The sequence below is a fragment of the Pantherophis guttatus genome, chromosome 1 (assembly GCF_059756535.1).
Source record: "Pantherophis guttatus breed Tessera chromosome 1, ASM5975653v1, whole genome shotgun sequence".
In the NCBI taxonomy this organism is placed as follows: domain Eukaryota; kingdom Metazoa; phylum Chordata; class Lepidosauria; order Squamata; family Colubridae; genus Pantherophis; species Pantherophis guttatus.
Window position 1 is genome coordinate 183,221,098 of NC_142063.1, and position 20,351 is coordinate 183,241,448.

The window sequence follows — 20,351 nt, forward strand, 5'->3', positions numbered from 1 at the left end:
AATGTAAATTTTAATGTAAATTTTAATTTGTTCTTAACCTGGGATTTTAAATTTGTCTTGGGCTAAATTGATTTAATTCGATTTTACTTCTGCTCTTAATTTTTGTATTTTACGTGTTTTATTCTGTGCCTGTTCACTGCCCTGAGTCCTTCGGGAGTAGGGCGGAATACAAATTAAATAAAATGAAATGAAATGAAATGAAATGAAATGTGTAGTAGCAATAGATACTACAGCCTTTGCCTTTTTATTGCTTGCTTGCTTGGCTGCCATTGTAACAGGGGGAAGGGGGAGGTATTTGAATGTCTGGGAGGGAGGAAGTGAGCTGGTGGAGAAGTGGGGAGAAAGTTTTCCTCAGCGTTTTCTCTGCAGCTGGGAAGAGTGCTGATAACCACTCAAGATCAACCATTGTGGCATACCAGGAAGATGGCACCATCAGAAGCTGCACCCCACATGACCCCTGGGGGAAAATGTGGATTGCATAATCCTGACTGGATGATTGGGGGGAGAGTTTAAGAATGCTTTCTATATGTGATTTTTGTGCCTATTGCCTCAGACCTTGCTTTTCTTTGGTTGCATTCAGTTCATACTCAGTAAAAGTACCTTTCTCTATGAAAATGTAGTCGGGGTTTTTCTTTCCTGAGTACTGAAAGGAGGCACACCTGACATTAAGCAAGGTCTGCAATTAACAGTCATCCCGTAAAACTACCGTGGGGGCTGAGCAAAGAATGTCTGACCAAGACAGCGACCATGAGCAGATGGGAGCTGCTGGTTCCACAACTTACAGCTGGGAGGCTTCGGAATGGATGGCTGATTTACAGCTGGAGGAAAAGCCAGAGAGAGCCAAATGGTCGCTGGGCATGGGGAGGTTACCAGAGCTGGAGAAGATCCCCCAAGGAGTAACAACTACCAGAAGCCGAAGCGGAGATTCTGCCTGGCAGCAAGAACAGAAAGAAAATCTTCTGATCACCCATGCTTTGCAACTACTGAGAGAGGCTGCTGAGAGTCATAAAGCCCGTGAAAGGTATGGACTGCCTGCCAGGGGGGAGGATGAATGCCCCGGGGATGAAACGGAGGCTGCTGCTTGTGTGGAAGAGAGAGACCAAGGCAGGGAAGAGACAGCTCAGGCCTCTGGAACTCAGGCAGCTGCTGCGGTCCAGGGCCTCCCTGCTGGGCAGGCTTTGCCACGGAGGTGAAACAAGCCCAAGATTCCCTTGCTATCAGTAAAATATGGGGGAGATCTGAAAGGACTGGGATTCTTTTTAACCCAAGTGTGGAACCATATGCAGGACTGGGGGGAGGATTTCCCCTCAGATGCAGCATGCGTGAGGTGCATTACCAGGGCCCTAGAGGGGGTGGCAGCTGAGTGGATGGTGGGACTCTATAATGAAGATTCCCCTCTGATGAGGAATTATGACCAGTTCATGGCAGCCCTCAGAACGCGCTTTGAGGATCCGTTAGCCGAGCAAAGGGCGAGAATTAGAATGAAGTCCATATATCAGGGTGGAGATCGATGGCAGAGTACACCCAGGAGTTCCGCGAGATGGCACCCTACATGAGAGAGTGGTCAGAAGTAGCCCTACTGGAGAGCTATAAAGATGGACTAAATGAGGATGTCTACAAGGATTGCTGCTCCTGAGGGGCCCCTAAAGATCTGCAGAGTTGGTACATGCTGGCCGCAGACATGGAGATCGACTTGGCCAGAGATCATTTCCACGGTGGGCGCACCTGGAACCAACCACCCTCCTCATCCCACAAGGGGGCTCCAAAGGCTGCAGTGGGACTGGCAGGTTCCAAGCCGAAGTCCTCTGCATGTTTCAGATGTGGAAAGAAAGGGCACCGAGCGGCTGAGTGTTTCGCTAAGTCTGGACCCAAGGCGACCCTTAGTGGAGGGAAAAAAGCTGACAAAGCACCTGCAAAATCCTGTGAAGCCACCCTAAAAGGGGTAGAAGTCATTGAGTTCTCTCCCCTGAATCAGGGTGAGTTGGGAACTCCGACCCTCGCTGATGACAGTGAAACCGAAACCAATTCCAACAAGGACCTCCTGGTAAGTCAGAATGGGGGACCCATGACCATCCCAGTAGAACTAAAGGTACCATCCACCGGGGCCCACAGGAAGATGCTAGCCCTTCTAGATTCAGGATGCACCAGGATGCACCAGATGTGTCATCAGCCCGGACATTGTAGAACAGATGGGCCTAAGACTAAAAACAATGAAAAGGCCTATCGGATTCTGTCAGCTAGATGGATGGTAGCTGGGGGGGGAACCCAGCCTATTTTGTAACCAAACCAATTGAGATGAAGATGGGGGATCACCTAGAAACTCTGAGTTTTATTGTGGCCCCTGGCATAGAACGACCCCTCCTACTTGGGTTGCCCTGGCTCCAAAAATGGAACGCGCATATAAATTGGAAAACGGGTGTGTTGCACATCCGCTCTAATCAACAAGGGAAGAGAGGGTAGGACCCCTATCGCGTGGCCAAAGTGGCAAGTGAGGGGGTAGCGACTGCAATGGACCATATTGTGGGGAAAGAAAAGATCCCAAAAGAGTACTGAGACCTCTGGGAGGTGTTCAATGAAAAGTCATCAGATGTGCTGCCCCCACCCCCCCGGCCTACAGACTGTAGCATAGAAATCCTTCCTGGGGTAAAACTCCCTAAACCAAAAATCTATCCCATGACCCCCCGGGAGTTGGCGGAACTACGGGACTTTATTGATAAAAACCAAAAACGTGGCTTCATCCAATCGGCTAGGCCACATGTAGCCACCCCGGTACTATTCCGGGAGAAGAAGGATGGGTTTTATCGTCTGGTGGTTGACTATCAGAACTTGAACGCAATTTGTTCCTTTCTAAATGTTATTGAGTGTGAGACTGCTTCAATAGGAGATAGCCAGACTGGATTTTTTAAGTAATGACATTGTTTGATCTTCTCCCAATTTAATAACAAAGATTCTCGTATCATATGCCTTCTAAAATAACCCTGTATTTTTGTACGTTTATACCATATAAAAGCGTGCCAGCCCAACAACAAATCATGTACTTCTAACGTCAACAATCTAATATTCCTTAACGTTATCCATTCTTTAATCCACATCAAATTACAAGCTTGATAATATAATTCCCAATCCAGCAAACCAAAACCTCTTCTTAATCTAACATCTTGCAACAGTTTTAATTTTATCCTTGCCTTTTTACCCTGCCATATATATTTTAACACAATTTTATTTAAATCTTCAAAATATTTTTTCCCCAACTTAATTGGAATTGTCTGAAATAAATATAAGAGTCTGGGCAATATATTCATTTTAATAGTTGATATTCTCCCTATCAATGATAATTGCAAATTCTCCCATTCTCCATAATAAAATTTAATATTTTAACATTTAGAAAGGAACAAATTGTCAGATATGGTAAATTATTAAATGAAAAGGGTGAACTTAAGTCAAAGCAAGAACTAGAAGAACAAGAGATTGAAATGGATTGGTTTTCATATATGCAAATACAGTCTAGATATGATAAAGATTCTAGAATGGAGGGTTTTTATAGTAATTTCATGAATTTAAATAAAATTTTAACAGGTTCTGATGACTATGTAATTAAAAAACTGTATGGTTACTTATTAGAAGTAAAATTGGCAGAAGAACAAGTTAAGGAAACAATGATTGCATGGGGGAAAATGTTGGTCATGGGATTGATTTAGAGAAATGGGAAAAACTGTGGTTGCAGAATTATAAAATGACAATGTCAACAGCATATAAGGAAAACTTGTATAAGATGTTTTACAGGTGGCATTTACCCCCGGCGAGAATAGCCAGAATGTACAAGAATAAATCGGAGAAATGTTGGAAGTGTCATCAGACTCCAGGTTCATATTACCATATGTGGTGGACATGTGCAGAAGCCAAAAGATATTGGACTAAAATCCACACATGGCTGGAAAAAATGATAAAGGAACACATTGACTTTAAACCAGAGATATTTTTATTAAGGATCTTACCAGAAACAGACAATAGAGAATTGAGATATTTAATTGTGAATGTTTTAATGGCAGCTAGAATTGTATTTGCTAAAAACTGGAAAGGAGAGAAGATACCTATGGATGACGATGTTATTAAGAAAATTTTGGAGTCTGCTGAAATGAGTAAATTGACATTTGAAATTAGGGAACAAGAAGATAAACAAAATTATTTGATATGGGATTTATTTTATCAATGGTTAGATAAGAAAGCATGGAGATGAAATATGAAACATGAAATGGATAAAATAATAAAATATATAAAGAGGGGTTTATTTCCCTTATGGAGGATAAGCTACTGTCAAATAATTGGTAAATGAGAATAATAATGTAATAAATTGTTAAATAAGAAAATGTTGGATAGAGGATTAAGCACAAAAGATTTGTAACCGATCAATACACTTTCTGTAATTGTAATGGATGATAATTGTTTTATGTTTTAAGTTTTGTTTAAAAATTCAAAAAAAATTCAAAAAAAAAAAGAATTTTAACGCAATTTGCATCGAAAACGTTACCCCCTGCCCCTCATGAAGGATATGCTAGCCCTCCCTGGCAAAGGAAAGATTGTTACTAAGCTGGAGGCATATTATAGAGTGTTAAGGATATTGTTGTGTTACCAACCAGCAGAGTAAGTGCACAGAGAAACGGTACTGAGAGCAATGAATACAATACATACAAACTGGTTTAACAAAGCTTTTACTTTGTAGTGAAAAACAATTGCATAGTCTTTTAGTCAATCCAAGTCTTTAACCATTCAAATCAGTCTGAAGTTACAGAGTTACAGTTATCCTCTTACCATACAGACAGCAGTAGGTAATAAACAGCAATTCAACGCTGGTAACAAATCACGATGGTAGCATATCCATCCACGTCTTCACACACGACAGTAACAGTTCCAACCAGCAAGTCAAGCAACAATGACTATAGCTCAGCTCTCTCCTTATATACAGTTTACACTAGTAATTATCCACTTAAGATAAGTGAAATCAGCAGTGCAATGACTCAACAGTACAATTAGGATAATTGCAGTCAGCATTCAGTCAGCAGTCAGTTACAATGACTCATCAGTACAATTACTCAGCATTACATCTTAAAGTTACAGAATACATTTAACGTTATAGAACACATATATTGCCTGAACAACTTGTTAGGCTTACACCATATCCTACCATAGAGTTCGGATTAAGGAAGGTGGCAACTAGGGTGGCATGGATTCATTTGGGAAGGAAAAAGTAAAGTACACACATACTTTCAGAGTAAAGTGAGTACCAAGTGAGAGAAGCTCTTATATATGTATGGGGGAAAATAAAGAAAAATCATTATACTAAAATACCAGTGTGTTTATCAACTATGGAGGCGATGAGGGGGGGGGCCACCATTCTGCGGTGGTTCTCCTCCTACCTCTCTGACCGGTCGCAATCTGTGTTGACAGGGGGGCAGCGGTCGACCCCGAGGCACCTTGCTTGTGGGGTGCCACAAGGGTCGGTCCTCTCGCCCCTTCTGTTCAACATTTATGTAAAGCCGCTGGGTGAGATCATCCGTGGCTTCGGGGTGGAGTTCCATCAGTACGTTGATGACACCCAGCTGTACATCTCCACCCCAGGCCACCCCAACGATGCCCTTGAAGTGATGTCCCAGTGCCTGGAAGCTGTGCGGGCCTGGATGGGGAGAAACAGGCTCCGACTCAACCCCTCCAAGACCGAGTGGCTGTGGCTTCCGGCGTCCCGATATAGCCAGCTGACGCCATCACTGGCTATTGGGGGCGAATCACTCGCCCCCACGGAGAGGATTTGTAACTTGGGCGTCCTCCTGGACGCACGGCTGTCTTTAGAAGATCATTTGACGGCCGTGGCCAGGGGGGCTTTTTATCAGGTTCGCCTGATACGCCAGTTGCGCCCCTTTCTAGATCGGGACTCCCTACGCACAGTCACTCAGGCACTCGTCACTTCCCGCCTGGACTACTGCAATGCTCTCTACATGGGGCTCCCCCTGGGGTGCACCCGGAGGCTCCAGCTGGTCCAGAACGTGGCTGCGTGGGGGATTATGGGGGCGACGAGGCACTCCCATGTGACACCTCTCCTGCGCGAGCTGCACTGGCTCCCGGTGGTCTTCCGGGTGCGCTTCAAGGTGTTGGTGACCACCTTTAAAGCGCTCCATGGCTTAGGGTCGGGGTACCTACGAGACCGCCTTCTGCCACCAATAGCCTTCCACCGGCCAGTACGCTCGCACAGAGTGGGCCTCCTCAGGGTGCCGTCCGCCAGACAATGTCAGCTGGCGACCCCCAGGGGGAGAGCCTTCTCTGTGGCGCCCACCCTCTGGAACAACCTCCCCCCAGAGATATGTACAATAACAGACCTCCGGATTTTTCGTCGGGCCCTGAAAACCTATTTATTTCAACTAGCTGGGCTGGCTTGAGTTAAATTTTAAATTGATTTTAAATTGGGTTGTTTTAATTTACGGCCAAAATATCTAATTATTTTAAACTGTTTTTAAATTTTGTATGTCCTGTTTTTTACTTTGGCTGTTCACCGCCCTGAATCCTATTTGGAGAAGGGCGGTATAGAAATTGAAACAAATAAATAAATAAATAAATGATATACCAAACGATATACCCAGACTTAGATAAAATTGTAAGGTATAAAGAATTATTGCATGCCCAAGGAACATTAAAAACAAACCAAACCAAGAGTTAAAACAAAAAGGAATAGATATAGATTGGTGGCCATACCTGCTAATTCAGGCAAGATATAAAAAGGATCTAGAAAAATATGGCTTCTACAAGGAACAACAAGAGCTCGATAAAATTATACAGGGGAGGGAGGAAAAAATGATATCCAAAGCATATAACTATTTCCTGGGATTTAAGATGGAAGGAGAAGCTGTCAAAGAAACTATGTTAGCCTGGGCAAAGTATTTCGGTTATAATATTGAATTAGAACATTGGGAAAAATTATGGTGAAAAAATTATAAATTAACAATGTCAGCAGCTTATAAAGAAAATCTATACAAAATGTTTTACCGCTGGCATTTACCTCCAGCTAGATTGGCCAGAATGTTTTCTATCTGCAGAATGCTGGAAATGTAAACATAATCAAGGTACTTTTTTCCATATGTGATGGTCATGTCCAGAAACCAGGAAGTATTGGATCAGAATAAGAAAGTGGTTAGAAGAAATTACGAGTCAAAGAATTGAGTTAAAACCAGAATTATTTCTACTAGGGATAATAAAAGCAAATTATAGTAAGAAAATTCAATATATCATATTGCATGTAACAACAGCGGCAAAACTGGAAGCAGGACAGCACGCCCTCTGAGAGAATGGTGATCAAAAAAGTGTCAGATTGTGCAAGATGGACAGGCTAACATTGGAATTAAAAGAAAGAAGTGAAACGGAATATTATTTAGCCTGGGATAAGTGGTACTAGAGAACAGAAGTAAAAATTAAATTTGAAGGAAACTTAAGAGAAATACTAAAATTTAAAGACAATGTTATATAGTTAAAGGAAGAACAAGGAATGTTATGTATGTTATGTATGTATGAATATTATCGATGCTGGAATGCTGTAAAAATTGCAAATATGATATAAAATGATGAAATATGTTTAATAAAAACAAAAATAAATAAATAAAATGTGGATCAACAAAAGCAGACAAAATTTAATTTTTGGTTTTTTGACAGAAGATAATTGTGTCAACAAAACAAAACAAAATAGCTTAGTGAACCTCATATTAGCTCTTCTTACCTGGGGAAAGAGAATGCATACTGGCAAACTATAAGAAATCTCACAGACCATAAAAGATATTCAGATCCAAAGCTTGTGATTTGTTTAATAGTGCATTTGTGGACAAAAAAGGACAAATAATCCTCTCCTAATTTTTATACATTCCCTCTGGAATTAATTGATATAGATGAACTTGAAACATTTATGTTGGGAAGCTAGCTGAAGAAGGCAACAGAGGGAACTGCAGTTATATTGTTTCTCACAGGCTTCCCAGCTAGACTAGTGAAAAAAACTATCCCTGATCCAGTCTGTCTACCCTAATGACAGATACCCTGCCCCCAGAATCCTTATACAGTCCAGATGGAGCCAAGGTGTTGATTTTTTTTTGTGCCAACATAGGTTATTCAGGACAATTGTCAACCCCTAGAAAGTAGATCAAATTAAGAAAGCAATGCCTTATACGTTAGGACTACTTTTTTTGTAACAGTTATAATAACAGAACCTTGAAAATCTGAATATGCTTTCCTCCTTCCTTTACTTTATCTTCTTCTAAACTAGAGAGGTGCTTGTCTTGAGATTTTTCTTTCTTTCTTAGAATTAGTTTCTTGGAACCAGTTCAAGTCCTATGTATCTGACTATTGCCCTGGCAGTGGCTCTTCCTCCTGCCCTTCAAAGCCATTCCCAATACAGCAATTTAGCAGTTTCTCCATTTAGTCTCCTCCATTCTAATCAGGAATTAAGGATTCCTAGCCCAGGGAGGTTGATAATCAAGTCTCAACTTCTTCTAAAAATTCCCTGAAAGGATTGAAATTCACATTATGTTACAATTCAAAGGAGAATTTTTATAAATTGCACCATTCCTTTGGTCAAACTTTCTAGAATGCATATAGGTACTTCAAATCTATGTTGGAAATGTGGGAAACGGGAAAAGTCATGCTTGGTGGACTTGTAGAAAAGCTAGAAAATATTGTGTTCAAATGCATACAGTAATACAAAGAATTTTAAAAATTAATATTCAGCAGAAATAATGATTCAATAAAAATAATTTTAACAAAACTTTATACTCCACCAGAGCACTCTGGGCAGCAAACAAATAAAAGTAACAATCATAATTCATAAGAATAACAATTGCAAAACCTTGATAGTTTTACCTACTCCCCAGGAAATATAAGGAGCTGCCCAGTTTGCTTTTATAGGACTACCATATACAGTTTTGTATTAACCCACATCAAACAATTCTATAACTTCTAAGACATCTTCAGATGTCACATGTTAGGCAACATTTCTATAAAAAGATCAATTGAAAGCATTTTCCAGATAGGCAATCCTATTTATTTTCCTGAGCATTTCATCATGTCTAAAGAAGATGGGCTGTCCTTTGTAGAAAGCCCAAATCTAGATGTGGTGGTTCTTGTTCCCAGGGCATGCAAAACTGGGAATGGAGATTTTGCAATATCCTTCCCCCAGGAGTGGGGAGGGAATGGAGATTTTGCAGCATCCTTCCCCCAGGAGTGGGGAGGGAATGGAGATTTTGCAGTATCCTTCCCCTGCCATGCCCACCAAGCCACGCCCACAGAACCAGTAGTAAAAAAATTTGGATTTCACCACTGCCCCTGCTCAAGCGAGATCCTATTCCATTTCAGACAAGTGTCTGTCCAGTCTCTTCTTAAAAACCTCCAGTGATGAAGCACCCACAACTTCTGAAGGCAAGCTATTCCACTGGTTAATTGTCCTCACTGTTAGGAAGTTTCTCCTTAATTCCAAATTGCTTCTCTCCTTGATTAGTTTCCATCCATTGTTTCTTTTTTTTTTATTGAAAAAGTTTTCAAATACAAATTCCCCCCCCCTTTTTTTCCCCTCTCCCTCCCCCTCCCTAACCCCCCTCCCCACCCATCCCCCCCTGTGACTTCTTCATAACAAAAAAAAAAACATAATTCATAACAGATTACTTACTCCCTCCTCTAGATATTGACCTTTACTTACTAAAAATATTATTAATATTATAACATCCCCCTTTATCCATACATATCAAAAAAGAGAAAAGAAAGGAAAAAAAAAAAGACATTATACTATGACATTATAAAATAACTTCTCCACTTTAAAACTATACGATAAGTCCTACTTTAACATTTAATCTTCTATATATATTACTATAACATTCCAAAGCGGCCTTCCCCATAAAATCTAGTTTAACATTTATTCCACTCTATCCATTTCCTCCACTCCCCTAAATATAACACTTAAAAATCCCTTTTCTTAGACTAATCAATCTACTAAATAGCTTATTCACCCACTATCATGCAAAATTGCCATACACAACATTTCTTAACATCTTTGATTCACTGCCCACACTACTTAAAAATATATGTCTATATTTTCCATTATATCTAAATAAAAAAAAAGAAAAGACAATGACTTTAAATTTATAATCCATATAGTATCTTCTTTGAGGTCTTTCCACTGGATTGGTAAAACCAACATCCATAATCGGGTAACATAGCTTACTGGTGCAACAGTTTATTCAGGATCTTCAATCATATCTGCCCCCATCAGTAGTAAATATCTTCTTATATGTATAAAAGTAAAAACAACCACCCGAGTGACATTATAATTATATTCCATATAGTAATAATTGTGGGTTTCATCAGGATTATTAATTCCCATCATCGTAGTGGGTAACAACCCGATCTTCTGCATGCCCCAGCATAATTCTCTTGCCTTGTGATTCAAGATAATATAATATGTTTATCAACACAAAAAGAAATTCCAAAATGGATAATTCAAATCCATCAGTTTAAGGCTCGTTTCACGTCCCCGGATTACGGCCATGCAGAGATCTGCCACAAACCTCAGGATGATATTAACCAATACGTCGCCTCTTCTGTGTTTACCCATAATCGTTCATATTTTAAAATCACTGGCTTCACTGTTGCCTGATTAGAAATTTCTGTTTTTATGCCACCTATTTCTTTTTTTCTTTTCTTTTTGTGGGTTTGGTTTCCATCCTGGTTCCCTTTCTATAAAGTGTGTATCATCTGGTCGGTTTTTATTCTGCTTTGTAGATTGGTCTTGTTGGTTTTGCTTTTGTATCTCATATTTCTTTTTTATCCCTGGTATATCCCCTAATTGGTTTCCATGTTTATCCTTGCCTTGATAAGTCATCACATTAGGATTAGATGCCTCTTCTCTCAAATTTGTAGATAGTCCAGCTGGGGTATCCAATAAATCCAATGGCAATTCATCTGGTACAGTCTCTGTAATTCGATATTTTACCTTTATTTCCGGCTCCTTCTGCTTATCCTGTATTATACCTGGAGATGTTAAGTTCATTTTCAACCTATTTTGATAAAATTCTTCCGCTCTTTCAACAGTATTTAGCTGATATCTTTCTCCTTGGTATCTAAATATAATACCCACTGGGGCGTCCCACCTGTAGGAGATATTTCTCTTTTTTAACTCATTCACCAGAAAACCAAATTTCTTCCTTTCCATCAATATCTTAGGTGGAAGTTCCTTGTAAATCCAAATCTTTCTTCCATACAATTGCAAATTAGAATTGAAGGAGTTTTGAACGATATTATTCCTAATCTCCTTATCTGTAAAATAAATCACCACATCTCTAGGCCATTGCCTTTGCTTAGCAATCCAGGAGTTAATTCGATAAACTCTGTCGATCCTACAAAACACTTCGTCAGGTTGAACCTTTAGAATCCCAGCTAGAAATTCAGAAGATATTTTCCTTAAATCATCTCTATTATTTTCCTGCAAACCTCTTAATCTTATCGCATATTCTGTAAAATTATATTGTACCATTAAAATCTCTTTTTCAATCTTCTGTTGCAGATTTTCTACATTACCATACTTTTGATCAGCATCCATTTTAGGTTTTTCTTCTAAGCTATTATCCTGAGTGTTTGTCAAATCATTTTCAATTTTTTGAATTCTATTGTCCAATTTATCTTGAATTTCTTCCATTTTAGACTCTAGTACATTAGTATTTGCGTCCAACTGTTTCATAAATCCTGTAAAACCATTAACCACTTTTGAGAGTTTTTTCTCCAAAAAATCAAACTTAGATTTCACCAATTCTTTAATTTCCTGCTTAAATTTTTCAAATTGCTGATTCACAATCTCCTCCCTTCTTTCAATCTCCTCTATAAAAAATTCTATTATATTAAAGTCAGGTTTCTGAGACTGAAGAATTAAGACTTGTTCCTTTAAGTTGTTGGTGGGGGGATCCCCCCCCTTCTTGTTTATCTGACTTTATGAGTCTCAGTGCCATGTTTCCGCCCAGGCAGGCTTTGTTAAAAAAAAAAAGCAAGGAAAAAAAAAGGGACTTCTTTCCAATCAACAACAATATCAGGTCTCCAAGGGAAAAAAAAAGAGAAAAAGACACAGGAGCAAAGTTTTGTCTACAAATGTAGCCAGTGGTATTTATTCCGCTACATTGTAGTAATAGAAAACGGAAAGACTTCCCTTTCAGCCTCTCCTCCAGCCAACGCCATTTTAAAAGGCTTCTTTTTTTTTTTTTCCTCTTTCTTTTCCTCCTCTCTCTTAAGTAATTTTTTCAGTAAAAATCAGTAAAATACTTGCAGTTCAATATTACAGGTCCAGCTCACATTTTCTTTGAGTAGTCTGTTAAATTTGCAGGCTTGCTTTTGACGCCTGGCTCTGCATCAGCAGAGGTCTCCCAAAGCCCGGAGCGGCGGCTGGGAATACGGGGCATCTCATCCGCTCCGTCCCAAAAGTAAAAAAAAAACTTTTGGGACTCCGCAGAGAGTTCTACCCACCCCTGCCGGCTCTATCTCCGTTTCCTCATGGAAACGGAGTTTTTTCGAGCCGCCATTCCGTTGTGAAGGCGGCTCTAACAGGCGATGGAAGCTGACGATCCCAAAGGAACGTCTGGCAGCGGCAAACAGCAACCCGGAAGTCTCCATCCATTGTTTCTTGTCCTGCCATCTGGTGCTTAGGAAAACAAGTTGACCCCCTCCTTTTTGTGGCAACCTCTCAAATATTGGAATACTGCTATCATGCCCCCCCCCAAGTCATTCTTTTCTCTAGCCTAGCCAAACCCAAATCCTGCAACCATTCTTCATATGTTTTAGTCTCCAGGTCTTTAATCACCTCAGTTGCTTCTCCCCCCCCCACTTCCAAGAAAGTACGAACTCTTGAGAACTTTGTATTTCAAAAGGAGCATTTTATTGAAAGGGGTGAAAACAAATCAAAACTCAAAGCAGGCTCTGGGTCCCTCAGGACATGCAGTTCAGGATAAAGCAGTGGTTCTCAACCTTCCTAATGCCGCGACCCTTTAATACAGTTCCTCATGTTGTGGTGACCCCCAACCAGGGGTGGGTTCTAAATTTTTTTACTACCGGTTCTGTGGGCGTGGCTTATTTTGTGGGTGTGTCTTGGAGGTCATGTGACCGGGTGGCCATGGCTATGTGTATAGGGACTATTCAGAGGGATGAAAAAAGTCATTTCTGACAGGTCCTCGCACTTTTGACTGGTCCTCACACTTATGACCATCCTCACATTTATGCCTGTGCAGCATTCTTAACAACCATGTCACTCATTTCACAACTGCTTCTCTTCAACATGGTAAAAGATAGGGCAAAAAACGTAAAATGTGAGGACAGTCGTAAATTCGAGGACTAGTCAAAAGTGCGAGGACCAGTCAAAAATAACTTTTCAGCCCTCTGAGTAGTCCCTGTGCACAAAAGGACTACCCAGAGGGCTGAAAAATGTGATTTCTGACAGGTCCTCGCACTTTTGACCGGTCTTCACAGTTATGACTGGTCATCATTTATGCCCATTGTAGCATTCTTAACAACCGTGTCACTCATTTCACAACTGCTTCTCTTCACCATGGTGACAAGATAGGGTAAAAACGTAAATTGTGAGGACAGTCGTAAGTTCGAGGACTGGTCAAAAGTGCGAGGACCAGTCAAAAATAACTTTTTCAGCCCTCTGAGTAGTCCATACGCATAAAAGGATACAGCAATAGAGAGGGATGAAGGAAGGGAAGGGAAATTAGAGTAGGAGTGAAGGTAAGAGAGGGAGGAAGAGAGGAGGAGAAGGAGAAAGAAAGAGGAAGTAGGGAGAAGAAGAAGAGGGGGAAGAGAAAGTAAGTAAGAAAGAAAAGACAGAGGTGGTAGGTTTGAGGAGAAAGATTGCTGTACAATAAAAAAGATGAAAGGGAAGAAAGTCAACCCCAAACAAATATTAAGATATTAAGATAAAGAATGAATTGTTAAACTTTAAAGAATAAAAGAGAACAAATAGCAATAAATAGCAATAATTAGAAACACACATACAAACATACAATGTATTTTCTTTGAACAGAGTATTTGGCCGGTTCACAAATTTAAACAGTTGTAGGAGGTTAGCACCCACCCCTTTCCTAGAAGAATGAAATATTTTGGGAAATATTAAAAAGGCAGAATATTATATTTCCCTGGATGAGAAATGGAGAAGAATATTTTACAGACAAAGCAGCTCCCACCTTCCTGCCCCCCACCCTTTGTTAATGGGCCAGAGGCAGAAAGTCAATCCTTTGTCAAAGGACATTTGCAACACAATAGCAATAGAAATTAACACAATGGGCCCCATCAAGCCATGTGATCCTGTCCACCATTAAACCATCTTTCCAAGCAGTCAACATGTTTCCAGTGTCTTTTTCCCCACTTGGAGCAGAACCCAGAAGGATATTTCTTCCAACACAGTATTTAGTCATTTCAATTAAATTTACAATTTCTATATTTCCTTTTATATTTATTCCTCATCTATTTAAAAAAAAAAAACCAATATTACCCTTCATCCTCATCTCTAATCTTAATCAAATTCAATTTTTCCCTTCTATTCTATATTATACCCCTTCGCATTGTCATCTATTTTTATATCCATCCTCACATTGGTTAATTATGTAATACAGTTGTTTAATACAAATTCAACATTTTAATATAAATCAATTAGTTATATAATTATCTTTTTTGTATATTAATCAATATGAACATGAATATTCCAATTATTTCCATGCAATCCAATTTCTTACAAATCAATTAATTATATTTACCAATAATAATAAACCAAATAATTTCCCCCATATATTCCTCCAAACCACAACTTAACCATTTCTGCTTTCAACACAATATACAATTAATAGTATCTCAATTATTACAATTCCCTAGTTAAATAGAGCTTTTTTTCTTTTGTGTTTTAAAATCTTGAACCTCCTCTTGCCCTAAATTTCCCATTGTTTGCAGTTTTGCACCTACCTTTTTTGGTAAGGAAAAAGAAAAAGAAATCTCTCTGCCTCATTTTGTCACGTTGCAGCAAAGACCCTGCTTCCTTACTTTCAATTTCGCTTTTCAGCATAGCTAGGGGGAAAAAAATTTGCTCCAGGAATTTACCTCTTTGCAGCTAGCTCTTTGAAGCCCCGCGGCAAGAATTTAAAGTTTTTTTTCCCTCTAGCCATCAGCTGGGACTCCGGAGACAGCAATAGATTGGGAGTGGGCGGGGTAAACGAACGGTGACCGGCGATCCAACAGAGGCAGAAGGTGAGGGTGAGTGAAGGCGTGGGGGGGGGAAAGAGAGGGCTTTGGCGACCCCTGTGAAATGGCCGTTCGCCCCCAAAGGGGTTGCGACCCCCAGGTTGAGAACCGCTGGGATAAAGGAAATTAGGGACCCCCTCCCCACTATCCGATGTACATTCTGACCAATCTGCCAGTGTGAAGTTGAATTGTACCAGTCTCTCTGAGAAACAGATAAGAAGAGCTTCTCAGGGTCATCTTGCAATCCACTCGTTCCCCCACTCCCCTTTCATTTCCCAAATTGTGAGAATTTTCCAGGCATTCCTGGTGCCAGGCAATGGTTATAAATCAGGTTACAGTTTATACAAAGAGGACCAGGCAGGAAATAGGATACTTAGGACACATAGGAAAAAGAACTAAATGTGATAACTCCAAATCCTCCAATTTCCACGAAGAATGGCAGATACATGGATCTGACAGTTGCTCTTCTTTGCCCTTTTTCCATAGTCTCAATATTTTTTTTTGTAATGTGGTGACCAAAACTGGATGCAGTACTGCAGGTGTGGCCTTACCAAGGCCTTATAAAGCAGTACTAATACTTCATGTGATTTTGATTCTATGCCTCTGTTTATACAACCCAGGATTGTATTAGCTTTTTTGGCTGCTGTTGCATGCTGCTATCTCATGTTTAAGTGATCGTGCACTAGGACTCCAAGGTCCCTCTCACAGTTACTATTTTTGAGCTAGGTTTTGCTTAATCTGTATTTGCACCTTTGGTTTTTCCTGCCCAGATGTAAATAAAACATTGCTTTTCTCCACATTAAATTTCATGTTGTTGTATAGGGCCCATTGTTCAAGTCTGTCAAGATCTTTTTGGATCCTGAGCTTGTTTTCTGTGGTATTAGCTATTCCTGCCAGCTTAATGTCATCTGCATAAAGGAATATCTAACTTAGAGGTCTTTCCATAGAAAGAAATAGTTGCTAAACAACTCAGGAAGAAGTGGCAGCTCACAAAACACTAATACAAATATTAATAAGAAACCAAGAGTAGTTATAAATGAGGGTTGATAGAAAAAATTGATATAACAAAAGGGTGGCAAGGCAAGGGTGTCCTCTTTCTCCTCTTCTGTTAAGGAATTCGTAGAGCAACCGTAGAGTAGCAAGGGTGTGCACATGAAAGCAACTGAGAGCAGTTGCAAATAATCACAGCCAACACACAGATACACTGAGTTGTGTTTACTTGTAGGAAATAGTAATAAGGCACAGTCCAATAAACAGTCCAGGTCACACACAGATAAAGCAGTAGATAGTTAAACAATAGTCCAGGGATATTCCAATAACAAAGTCTTCTTACCAGTCGTCGTAGTCATACACAATAAACAGTTGCAAACAGAAGCAAACACAGTAAAGAGCAGTAACAATCAGTAATGTTCAGCAAAGAGCAGTAATGGGTCAGCAGAGAGAAACAAACCATGTTTCAAGTTCCCTCTTAAGGACATTGGCTACAGAGCTAACCAATCAGGACACAGTATGATGCAATACAGCAATACAGTCTTAAAGCTATATTGAGGGTTTTATATATTGCCAACCCAACAAGTTAGGTAACTATCATTTCCTAACATTCTCCCCTTTGGGTAGGATGATATATAATACCTTACATTCTTAAACCATAATTATCACAACACGATTTGTGCTTAACTGCACCCTGAGCCTTTGTAAAATGATCTGCAATATTGTGTTCAGTCATGCAGTATTCTAACTGAATCAATTTACTTTGTACACACTGTCTAACATTTAAATATTGCAAATCAGTATGCTTAGACCGTGTTCTTACAGCTAAATTAGTAGCCATGTTAATTACAGATTGATTATCTTCGTAAACTATAAACGGATCATTCACATTTAATCCTATATCAATTAACAATTGTTTATAATATATCAGTTCAGTGCATATCAAGGATAAACATGAACATTCGGCTTCCATAGTTGATAAACTAAGATGCTTTTGCCTAATAGATTTCCATCCTATTAAACAATTACCCAACATTACCACTATACCTGATGTTGATTTACGAGTAAGTTGCAAAACTTGCATCAGCATATGCTGTTAAAACTAAGTCACTACTAGGCTCTAAATATAACGAGTAATACATTGTTTGTTTCAGATACCTAAGTATTCACTTAGCAGCTTGCCAGTGCCGTTCAGTAGGTTCAGCATTATATCTAGCCAGTTGGTTCACACTATATCTGGCCTAGACCTATGATAGACTGCCTATTAAGGTTTGATATATTCCCTTATCGAATGCAGGACTTTGTATATTACTATGTTTAAAATCCTGACTCATTGGAGTTTTAGCAGACTTACAGAGTTCCATGTTGTAACGTTTCAGTAATTGGCTAACTTTCTTGGCTTGTGAAATTTTGTAACCTTTACTAGTTTTAACTACATCAAGACTCAGATAATGCTTAATTTCTCCCAAATTTCTAATTCTGAACTTCTTTTGCAACATAGAAACAATTTTGGTTGCTTCGTTTTCAGATTTTGTAATAAGTGCTGTATCATCAGTAAATAGCAATAATAAAGAAACTAAACCATCTTTCTCTTTCTTGAACAAACATGGATCAGTTTTACCAGCTCCAAAACCCATTGCAACTAACTCGTTAACTATACATTTGTTCCACTCGTAACCTGATTGCTTTAAGCCATAAAGACTTTTCTTCAGTCTCCAGCAATCAGTCTTCCCATCAGTTTTTAACCCTAGTGGCTTCTTCATATAGATTGTATGTTGTAAGGGCACATGCAGATATGCAGTTTCAACATCTATATCATTTATCCTGTATTTATTCTTAGCTGCCCAAACTAATGCTTCTCACAAAGTAGTCGTCCTCAGACTTGGTGCAAACACTTCATCATAATCCTTATCTGACTGAGCAAATCCTTGAGCAACTAATCTTGCCTTATGGATAAGAGTCCCATCCACACCAGTTTTCAGTTTATAAACCCACTTACAACCAATTGCATGCTCACCTGGTGGTAGCCTAACGTTCTCATACACATCTAACTCCTTCAATGATGTCAACTCTTTGTCCATCACTTTCTTCCAAACTATCTGATCCTTTTCAGGATACAGTTCAATTTCATTAAAGTTAGATGGCTCTATGTTCACCTGACATACTACGCTTCCTTGATACCTATCAGGTGGACGTTTATCTCTAGTTGAACATCTAGGCAACTCAAGACTCGGTATAGGTATTTCCTCTTCTACCTCCCCTATAACCTCTTCCTCCTTTACAGTAATGGAAGGTTCTTCCTCAATTATCTCATTATCAGGGTTATCAGCAAACAATGGAGTATCCACAATAACACTATCATTTACCTTGTTGGATTCCTGCTCAAACTTACTCCAACCAACATGTTCCAGAAACTTGGCACTAGCACTGCAGTACACACTAGTGGTACCTGGTGCCCCAAATCTATATGACCTGTGATTGGATTCATAACCAACAAAAAATAACTTCTTTGCTCTATGTTGCCCCTTTTGCCTCAATTGCGAGGGAATATGAACCCATGCTGGTGCTCCAAATGTATGCAAATAACTTAATTCTGGTCTTCTACCATGCCAACATGTGAATGGTAATTCACCAGTTGTTGAATTTACTACGTTATTCAAGACATGGTTAGCACACATTATTGCCTCACCCCAAAGTGTCTCAGGCAAACCAGAATCAGTTAACATGGTTCGAGCCATAGCCTGTAACGTTTGCCCTCTGTGTTCAATATACGCATTATGTTGCGGTCTATAAGGGGCAGAACCCTTGTGTTCAATGCCAACTTTCTGTAACATAGTTACAAATCTGTTATTGGTAAACTCAGTACCATTGTCAGTTACCAGGCAAAGAACCTTGCTTTTCTTTTTCCTCTCAGCAAACCTCAGCCAATTTGAAAAATGCTGGAATGTTTCTGCTTTAGTTTTCATAAGGTAACAGAAACCATAACAGGGAAAATGGTCTATTATGCTCAATATATAACAGGCTCCTCCTAAACTAGGTTTTTTAGGACCAATAATATCTGCAAACACTACCTCTAAAGGTTCATTAGTTGTAAACCCATTAATTATGTTTGCAGGAGTTACCTTACCCTTTCCTTGGTTACAAGCATTACAGTTTAAATATTGTTTACAAGGTTTTAGTTTTATCCCATCAGATAATTCAACAGTTTTCTTTAACATTTTAAAGTTTACATGTCCCAAACGCCTTTGTAGCAAATGAATGCATTCATCATGTGGCTTTGTATTATCATAAACTGAGTTCACACTAGCCATGATTAATGGATCATCATTTAGAACAAACAAATCATTCTCTAACTTTGCAGTAACACTTGTACCATCTTTTTCTATTAAACATTTATCTCCCCTAAATGTTACTACAAACCCAGCTTTTAACAATGCTTTAACAGAAAACAGGTTAAATTTTAGCTTAGGTATATATAACATAGGTAAATGCTCATTTATACATGAACAATATGCAGTACCTTCTCCAAATACTTTCATTTTCCATCCATTGGAACAACAATACATGTTGTTTACTCTTGGTCATTTTAACAAACCTTTCCTTACTATTGGTTATAGACTGTGATGCTCCACTGTCAACTACCCACAAATCATGGTTTACAGTTGTAGTTGAGCTGGATATAGCTAAAGTAACATCCTTTTTAGCTCTCTATTGACTACCAGTATTCAGTATTCAGAAAAACATTTTCTAACAGTATAGGCAGTTGAAGGCAGGTTTTCTTCCTGAGGTTGTCTCTTTCTCAGTTGGTCGTTATCTTGCCTTCTTCTGAATTCTTCTAACAATCTTCCGGTTATGCCAGTCAATGTCAGTTCATCTCTGGACAGGACTTCCAGTGAAGATACATAATCATCATAACTTTCATCCAAAGAAGAAAGAATGATATAGACTTGATGAAGCTCTGAGAAAATCAGCTCCTTTTCATGTAGCTCTTGTAAAGTTCTTTTCATAAACTCCAAATGAGCTAACATATCTCGACCTTTCAGAAGATGAGCTCTAAACAGTTTACGTGTAAGGTG

The 20,351-nt window shown here is 39.3% G+C and overlaps 1 pseudogene; it reads left to right on the forward strand.

Moving 5' to 3' along the window:
* The first annotated feature begins 725 nt into the window (after positions 1-725).
* LOC148116659 (uncharacterized) lies at positions 726-2,281 on the forward strand (annotated as a pseudogene).
* The last annotated feature ends 18,070 nt before the right edge of the window (positions 2,282-20,351 follow it).